This window comes from Pollicipes pollicipes, unplaced genomic scaffold, assembly GCF_011947565.3.
Source record: "Pollicipes pollicipes isolate AB1234 unplaced genomic scaffold, Ppol_2.1 Scaffold_7231;HRSCAF=8579_pilon_pilon_pilon, whole genome shotgun sequence".
NCBI classification, from domain to species: Eukaryota; Metazoa; Arthropoda; class Thecostraca; order Pollicipedomorpha; family Pollicipedidae; genus Pollicipes; species Pollicipes pollicipes.
Window position 1 is genome coordinate 12,132,865 of NW_023597034.1, and position 6,719 is coordinate 12,139,583.

A 6,719-nucleotide genomic window follows, 5' to 3' on the forward strand; every position below is an offset into this window, starting at 1 on the left:
CTACATCTTTTTGCTACCTATGCGCACGAATCTTAGATAAGCATGGTTTAATAGCGAGTGGGTGGCACGAAGAGGGTCTTGGATGGAGGGTGGATGGGCATCTGGGCCAGCAGACCAGCCGCAGCGCTGACATCTGGGACAGCAGACTGGCCGCTGAGCTGACATCTTGACGTTCGGTGGTTCCACGGTCTACACAATTAGAGGGCATGTTATTGCCTCAATCAGACACGCTACTGTTGGCCGGCATAAAAATACGCGTGGATGCCAAGTACGCAAACATTAACCTGCGCATGCACTTCGATACAGGCTGAGTTCTCTCGGGAAGAACAGGTATCTGCTTCGAAATAAGTGCGAGGCTGAGAATAAGGTCACGACATCTTTCTTCTTGCCTTTTAATTTTATCATCCTGTTTACTGTCCTTCCTTTCTTTGCATTAATATTGCACTCTAATTGCCTCTTAGTCATTTCTCCTAAAGATACCCTGTCCTTCCCTGCCTAACCAGCCCCATCCTGTCCTACCCCGCCGAGCTCTAGCTTGCCTTATCCTACCCAGCCTTACCCTGCCCTAAGCTGCCCTACCCACCGTACCCTTCCCTTCCCTACCCTACCCTACCATTCCCTACCCCCCCCTACCCAACCCTGCCCTGCCCTGCCCTGCCCTGCCCTGCCCTGCCCTGCCCTGCCCTGCCCTGCCTGCCCTGTCCTGTCCTGTCCTGTCCTGTCCTGTCCTGTCCTGTCCTGTCCTGTCCTGTCCTGCCTGCCCGCCCTGCCCTGCCTGCCCTGCCTGCCCTGCCCTGCCGCCCTGCCCTGCCCTGCCCTGCCCTGCCCTGCCCTGCCCTGCCCGCCCTGCCCTGCCCTGCCCTGCTGCCATGACATGCCTGGTCGCGTTTTGCCCTGCCCTGCCTTCTTCACTCACCCATTTCCCGGCACCCTGTCTGACCTGTTGCTGCCTGCAGCTGCGGTAGATGCTTCTGCCAGAAGGCGCATCGTTTGACCTTCGGCCCGACACCGATCGCCGACGAGTTAACCGCCAGCGTGATGTACTTCCTGTCGGTGGCCGGGTGTGCAGAGGCCAGTAATCGGCGGCCCGCTCCAGGTTCGGGCCTCGGTTCGGGTTCCTGTACCAATCAGATCGTGATCCGTCAGTCGGAACGTCGCGACCAGTTCGTGGCTTGCGTTGGTCGATAGAGCCACGACAGATGTAAGCCGAAGCAGGTCACCGCACACCACCGACGAGGTTTATGAAACTCTCGTGTCAAATTTGAGCTGCCACAAATTAGACAGAATGGTGCAAAGGCCGATCTGCCACAATTGTCATCACCTGTCTGACGATACACAAGGTCAATCAGAGGCTTCGTTAAATGAATGGCGAGAGAGTGACTACCCGAAAAGCAATTCGCGAAGGAATGGCTCAGAGGACTTTGTTGGCCGTTTCGTGGAATTTCCGTCGCACATAGAAGCCTTTTTAGCAATGTTCGAATGATGTGATGTTCCAGACAAGTCATATCATGTTAGATCAACCTAAAACCCAATTATGCCAGATTATACTAAAACCCAAGCGAATGATGTCCTGCTAGATCATACTAGAGCCAAAGCGAAGGTATTCAGACACATTTAGACCTGATGCGAATGAATCTTATCATCGGCCATGTCCTCATTTGAATTTTACGGGCTAATAGGCTTGTTGATATAGCGTTCGGGTGCTAATGCAGAAAATACACGCATTAGCATTGCTTGAGTGTGTGAGAACTCAAAATTATGAAACCAGTTTTTAGATGACGTCATGAGCCAATTTGCATTACATTGGACTTGCACTGGCTATGAACAACGCTTTCGCAAAAAAAAAGCTCATCATCAAATTGTGTGGACAATAGAGCAGGCATGGAAAAGAAGCCAATGGTGCTGGCATTGAAACCAAATTTAAAGCCAAAACATCGGCACATTGCCGAAGCCAAAGCCGATGTTTGAAGCCAAAGGCGATGGTTTCTAAGTTCGGAACTTGCAAAGCGGAAGCCGAAACGAGCGACTTTGTATTCTTAAACGCATAGCCAATTCCGACGGTAGTGGTGTCGAGCTTTGTGCACGTGAAACGGAATCCGAGGTCAGTGCCTTCAAAGTAGTAGGAAACACGAAGCCAAATAAATCAATCACTTTAAATCGCAGGGCTGCGTCCGAAGCCGGAGTCTAGCGCCACAGCGTTGTTTTGCGGTGCACGAACACATTTTTCACGCCTGCTTAAGCTGCATGGGATCACGAAAATGCAATGGTTTTGCGGCGCATGAATAATTTTTCTGAATTATTTCTGTCTTGTGCGTTAGAGCCAACACAACTTTTCGGACACTTAGTCTTCCCGGCAATAGTCAGGTGTCGCTTGGTCCTGAAAACTACTGACTTGGTTTTGACTTTCAGGAATGCTTGCGTCGCAGCCTTGACAAGTTGTGTGGTAGATTGTGGTAGCATGGTAAGTATGCCTGTTTTTGTAAAGCTAAGTTACACCTGCAGTGAAAAATGAACATAAAAATGAAACATGCATTTCAAGGGCACACCGAGCCGAAGCCCGCACCGATAATCTACAACATGTTCAAAGCCGAAGCCGAAACCAAAAACCAGCTTTTTAAAATGTCACCAAGCCGAAACCGAAGCCAACCGTCAAAAAACGGACAAATCCCTAGCCAAAGTAGAAACCGACCCTGGCAAATATCTCGAGGGCAAAGCTGAAGCCTTAGTGGAATAATCCTGTGGTGGAAAATGACTGGAAGCCGAAGTTGAATCCAATGTCTTGGGAGACACGATATTGCCTTCCAGACATTTGCTTTTCACAACGAGGGGTAGTTATGCATAATAACCTGGAATGCATCTTGAAGAACGTGAGATATTTAGATGCATTTGCAGACCGCACATGTTTTGTAAAAGGCACCAGTATCTGGCACAGTGAAAGACGATAGAAGGGAATCAAAGTAGGCTAGAAAACATTACCTTTCTTCGAAGGTCAAAAATTAGTCAGAATATAAATGCAAGTTCGACTATTATGTTACTCACACTTCTATTTAAAAAATGCCTAGATTGGTTATGGAATGAGCTCAAGTTAATGATTGGAGCCAGGTATGCCTTTTTCGTTTGATAACCTGGGTGCTATTTCAGCCGCTGCATGGCTGCAAGCAAGAAAGTCCTTGTTTTTTTGCAAGATCAGCACGGAACTTTCAAAACGTGAAAGAACGCGTGTAATATCACTTCGTGAAACACTTCATTAGTCAAAATAAAACCGATTCGGCCGGCGTGGCCGTCCAACCATCTAGAAGCCAGTCATCTGCAAGCAAAGGTTGCATCTTCATGCAGTGTGCAGGACCGATAAGAGCGATGCATTTGAAGTTGCGCTGCACCAGTCGTACGTGAACCGCATGCAATCGGCTTAATCGCACCCAAATTCCCAGCGAGTTTTGTATGTGAACGAAACATGGCCCTTCGATGCGATTGATATGAAAAAAACGCACGCAAGAACATGATATCAAAAACGCAAAAACGCTCTTGGTACGCGCATTGCAACCAAGTTTGCGCGACATGAGTAAAGGCCTCCATCGGACCAAGAGCTCCGCAGCCGGCGTCGGTTAGCGCGAGAGGTCATCGCTGTTCGACGGTAAAATCACGTCTAATTGCTTTGGCACAAGTGAGGGTCCGAGAGTTTGGGTCGATCTCATTACATCCGTCTAGTAAAGATTCTTAACTCGCATACCAACGGCACCGTCTGTCGGAATACTGTGTGGCGAAAGGGCGGAGGTAAATTTTCCGTCGAACTGAAATGGCACAACTTGCGAGGTAGGTTTTCAGAACGAAACATCAAACAATTTTGCTTAGCAAGCACCATAAACTCCAAATCTTGTACGCAAACCATTCGCAATTCATTAACTTTAAAAATCTTGTTGCTGGCCACACGTGCTCAAACTCGTCCGTCTGATCCTCGAGATCCCGACCATCTAGTCAGTTACGTTAGCCGGTGCTCGGTCGGAAAACGGCCGGCGCCATCTTGTTTTCGGAACCGATGTTAACCGTAGCGACACGCGATGTTTTAAGCCGAGTGAGGTTAGACTTTTCGGCTACTCAAGCCTTTAGCCCAGATGTATCATAAGTCACTGTGATGAATGCCCTACAAATGTTATCGTTATTTGCAAAGCTTTAATGCTAAGGAGCAAGATCTTAAAGTTTAAGAACTTCAACCATGCCGCCGATTACAATTGCCAGGCCTGACGAGACCCACAGCCAGCCAACTTCAGGCAATGCGATTGGTGAGCAAGCGCGCAAACGCTTTATCAGTGAAACTGCCTCTGTACGCTCATAAAAGTCGGACCTTCCAGAGCACTGATGCCTGATGGGAGCCATTTGCAGGCGTTCCAAAACGGTCTCGGGTGCATCGTGACCGAAGTTGTGTCTTACGCTGTGATTATGTCTGCGTGATTATTAGTGACAACTCGCGGCTGCCATCACCTCACTCGTCCCGCATCACGCAGGGCGACTGTGGAGACGTCCATATATTACGCTTCGCATGGAGCGGGAGGAGCTGGTGGGGGGTAAGCGGAGCATAACAGAGTGATTGTTTTGGACAGCGTAACCTCACACTCCCGTGTGGTTGCAAGTCGCGCTTAAATATTTCATTAAATATTTTCCAACGTTAACATCGGATAGAGTTGGTTTCCCTCATGGCAAGCAGCACGCCCGTCTTCGTTTTGTACTTAAGCTTTGATTACCAGCCAAACGGACGTTAGCGTTAGCTTACTGGGGCGTCATGCTCCACAGAGCATGACCAGGAGAAGAGTTTTTTTGTTTCGTCTAGCGCAACCAGTGCGTAGCCAGGGGAAAGGGATGGCTGAAAATGGCAAAAATGCGTAACTAGATTTATGTGCGACTCCTCATGGTTCGAATACTGGCTTGAATGTGTAGCGCTAATTCCTCGCCAGCTTGTAACTCATCGTTTTAAATTTTCTCTCGTCGCATTCACTGGTTTAAATTTCCAGTGCCAAAACCTCAACGGTTCGTAATTCACGTGTTCGCCGCTCCGGCTCCCAGCATTCCGCCCGCGCGAACACACGCACACGGCGATGTAGAGCCGGCACACACTTGGCCAGCACCGTCGCAGATTTAGCCGTCCCGGTTGTCGGCCGCGCGCACCGGCAGATGGCCGCCGGCCCCCGCTGGCGCCGTGGGCCGGCTGCAAGACAGGCGCCAGCCGACCATGGCATAACGGCTGGCCTAATCCGCAGTCACCGCAGCCGCCTAATGTATCCCATCAGCAGGCGCCATCTGCATGTACGCAAAGTGCACGAGGGAGGCAATGAATGCACGCGTGCACATATGGGCATTCATACCCTCCTTCGTGTCCCACATGTACGCGCCATTCATAGCGCGTACATGTGCACGTACGCACGCACGCGCAGGCATACGCACAACTGTAATGGCACGGCTGTTTTGCACTTAAAGGCGAGCGTCGTCAACGCGCTACTGCAGTGATGAGCTGCAGCGCAGCGCCCGTGAACGTGCTGCCGCTGTCGCTGCCGCTGGTGATCGACGGCAGGCCGATTACGTGACAGCCACAGGTACGCTCGTGACTTCAGCGAGCATGGTGACTCTCGCCAATACACGCAGACAATTGGATGGTGGCTCATCTTCGGCGGTACAGCTGAAGACTTCGCACCGCGTCTGGGTCGGCTTGAGACATACGGGGGTAAGGGGGTCACCATGAAACTTCGTACCGATATTTAAGTCTTCAAACAAGTAGCACGGCGCTATTTGCTCCTCTTACAAGCTCCAACTGAGCCAGTGCTGTTAAATCGATCCACTTCGTCTACTCCTGCGGCCAGTATCCTTCAGGAACTTGTGTAACTGTCACCACGCGTACGCTGAGACGGAGAGAGAAGCGCGACTGCTCGGCGACAGCGTTCCGTGCCGATGACCCCCCCCCCCCCTCCCCCACTCGACAGCGTTCCGTGCTGATGTTCTCCCTTCCCAGGCCGTGCCCGGTGCCCGCCGGGCGGCACGGTCCCGGCAGCGGCACGCCGCGCCGGTGTCGGCGCACATTCCGCCGCTGCCGCCGTCCGGGCGCGCGGTGGAAATTCTCGGCGACGCTCCGTCTCGTGAGGCGCCGCGCTGAGGTCGGCGCCGCTGACATTTCCGGGTGGGTCGCCCGGGGGAGGGGGGGGGGGGCCGCGCCGCCGGCGACCGGCGACGCTCCAGTCCGGGCCGGCGGCCGGCGGCAAAACTCGGCGGAGAGAGAGAGAGAGAGAGAGAGAGAGAGAGAGAGAGAGAGAGAGAGAGAGAGAGAGAGAGAGAGAGAGAGAGAGGAAGGTATGGAAGCAAATGAAGGTCTGAGTGGTTCAGGAGTGAAAACAATATGATGCATTGGGAAAAAGCTGGATAAAAAGGATGGTAGAGCATGACTTACACTAATGGTGATTTTATGAAACAGCGAAAGCTTTTTGGAAACCCTTTGTTGACTCACGCTAGGCGAGCAGAGATGCCCTTTTTGCCACGATCTTCCAGGACCAGGTCAGAAAACAAGGCACAGCAAATGCCAATGCATCTCATTTGTCGTTTTTGATGTGTCGATATAGAACATTGCCAAAGTTCATCTATTTTCAATGTTTCTAGGAGTTTGATGATCATTTTCCAAACCATCATTCCACTTCAAACATACAATCACACACAGTACATGCATAAAAGATCGATTTTAA